Raw genomic sequence first — 2,500 nt, 5'->3', positions numbered from 1 at the left:
GCCCCCGCCTCCTCGCAGGAAGCCCGCTCGCCGTCACGCCGCCACGTGCACGCGTCAGTGACGCTGCCGAACCGATGGCCGGTGCCCGTTCCCGCCTCTGCTTTTCCTAGGGCAAAGCTGCTGCACGCCTCGTGATACTCCGCGGGCGACATGGTGGCGGTGATCCTGCCTCCGTCGCTGCGGTGCGTTGGGGCACGCATCGCCTCTTGGGCGCCCTGTTTTTTTTCAACCAATAGATGTATGTCTCTGCGGGCCGCACCAGGCTGGTGCTCCCCACAGCTTCACGCCACCCTGCTCCGCCCGCACGCCGGCGTGCAGGTGGCTGCTGCTAAAGGTGGGGAGTGTATGTGCGGTCCGGGTGGCTTTCCTCTGGCGAGGGAGAGACCTTAAGCAAACTCAGAGACAAATCTTGACGGTCGATCACTCGTAAAAATAAAACGTGACAAACTTTGTGTTGGTTCAAGTACGAAAGGATCTCTGTCGGCTTGGGGGTACGCCCGTTTCCGTTTCAACTTGTCTCGCGAGGGTGGTTTCGGGGCCAGCAGGAGAGCTCGTCGGGGTAGCAGGCCCTGCAGCCGTGGTCACCGCCAAACCCCCACAACTCGAGCAAGTGAAAAAAAAGTAACAGGAGCGAAAGCATCTCTGTCGGCTTGGGGGTACGCCCGTTTCCGTTTCAACTTGTCTCGCGAGGGTGGTTTCGGGGCCAGCAGGAGAGCTCGTCGGGGTAGCAGGCCCTGCAGCCGTGGTCACCGCCAAACCCCCACAACTCGAGCAAGTGAAAAAAAAAAGTAACAAATAAGAAAGGATCGTCGGCTTGGGGGTACGCCCGTTTCCGTTTCAACTTGTCTCGCGAGGGTGGTTTCGGGGCCAGCAGGAGAGCTCGTCGGGGTAGCAGGCCCTGCAGCCGTGGTCACCGCCAAACCCCCACAACTCGAGCAAGTGAAAAAAAAAAGTAACAAATAAGAAAGGATCATTATCGGCTGGGGGTACGCCCGTTTCCGATTCACCTTGTCTCGCGGGGGTGGTTTCGGGGCCAGCAGGAGAGCTCGTCGGGGTAGCAGGCCCTGCAGCCGTGGTCACCGCCAAACCCCCACAACTCGAGCAAGTGAAAAAAAAAAGTAACAAATAAGAAAGGATCTCTGTCGGCTTGGGGGTACGCCCGTTTCCGTTTCAACTTGTCTCGCGAGGGTGGTTTCGGGGCCAGCAGGAGAGCTCGTCGGGGTAGCAGGCCCTGCAGCCGTGGTCACCGCCAAATCCCCACAACTCGAGCAAGTGAAAAAAAAAGTAACAAATAAGAAAGGATCGTCGGCTTGGGGGTACGCCCGTTTCCGTTTCAACTTGTCTCGCGAGGGTGGTTTCGGGGCCAGCAGGAGAGCTCGTCGGGGTAGCAGGCCCTGCAGCCGTGGTCACCGCCAAACCCCCCACAACTGTTGGGCGCCTACCTGCGCGGGGCAGGAGGACACTTTCCGATTTCAAATCTCCGTTTGCCGAGTCCACCCCGAACGCACGCGGGCGGGCGGGTTCGCATCACCCTTCGTCACAAGGGGCGAAGCCCGTTCCACCGTCTCGTCAGTAGTGCCGACCGGTCTGTGATCGACGAGGGGAGCCACACCAGGTCCGGCCCTGCTGCTTGGCGGCACCGCGTCGTCGGGAGCTCGCGACAGACGGAGGGTTTCGGTGTACTCTCCAGCCACGGGAAACGAAGCCGGTGATGCAGGCGCCGGTCTTTCGCTCCCAAATCGGCTGGGTTTACATCGTTGCTATCTAGTCACGCTCCCTTCAAACCCGACGGGGTACCTATTCCCCTCACCCGTCTGTGCGTATACAGCCTCTTTGCACTTGCGGGATGGGGGTGGTGGTTTAAAGACTCTCGAGTTGCCGCCCGTCGGTCTCCGAGCTCCGTGCAGTAGTGATCCCCAGCGAACTGCCAGCAGGGCGAACGAGCGATCCCGCTCTCGGTCGGGGCGCCTGGCGTCGATCGGTGGTCGGTGGCTTGCGGGCAAGCTGCGCTGTGAGTGTGGGAACGAGTATGACGAGCCGTTGCCGCGACTCCCAGTCCACCTCGGCGGTGGCTGGGCCGGGCGGGCGTCTGCTCGGGCGAGTGCCGCCCCCGCCTCCTCGCAGGAAGTCCGCTCGCCGACACGCCGCCACGTGCACGCGTCAGTGACGCTGCCGAACCGATGGCCGGTGCCCGTTCCCGCCTCTGCTTTTCCTAGGGCAAAGCTGCTGCACGCCTCGTGATACTAGGCGGGCGACATGGTGGCGGTGATCCTGCCTCCGTCGCTGCGGTGCGTTGGGGCACGCATCGCCTCTTGGGCGCCCTGTCCTCCTCCCCCCAATAGACGTATGTTTCTGCGGGCCGCACCAGGATGGTGCTCCCCATCGCTTCACGCCACCCTGCTCCGCCCGCACGCCGGCGTGCAGGTGGCTGTAGCTCAAGGTGGGGAGCGTATGTGCGGTCCGGGTCGCTTTCCTCTGGCGAGGGAGAGACCTAAAACAA

The sequence above is a fragment of the Chiloscyllium punctatum genome, unplaced genomic scaffold (assembly GCF_047496795.1).
Source record: "Chiloscyllium punctatum isolate Juve2018m unplaced genomic scaffold, sChiPun1.3 scaffold_1958, whole genome shotgun sequence".
NCBI classification, from domain to species: Eukaryota; Metazoa; Chordata; class Chondrichthyes; order Orectolobiformes; family Hemiscylliidae; genus Chiloscyllium; species Chiloscyllium punctatum.
The sequence above is the reverse complement of the archived record's forward strand: the minus strand, read 5'-3'. Positions refer to the sequence as shown.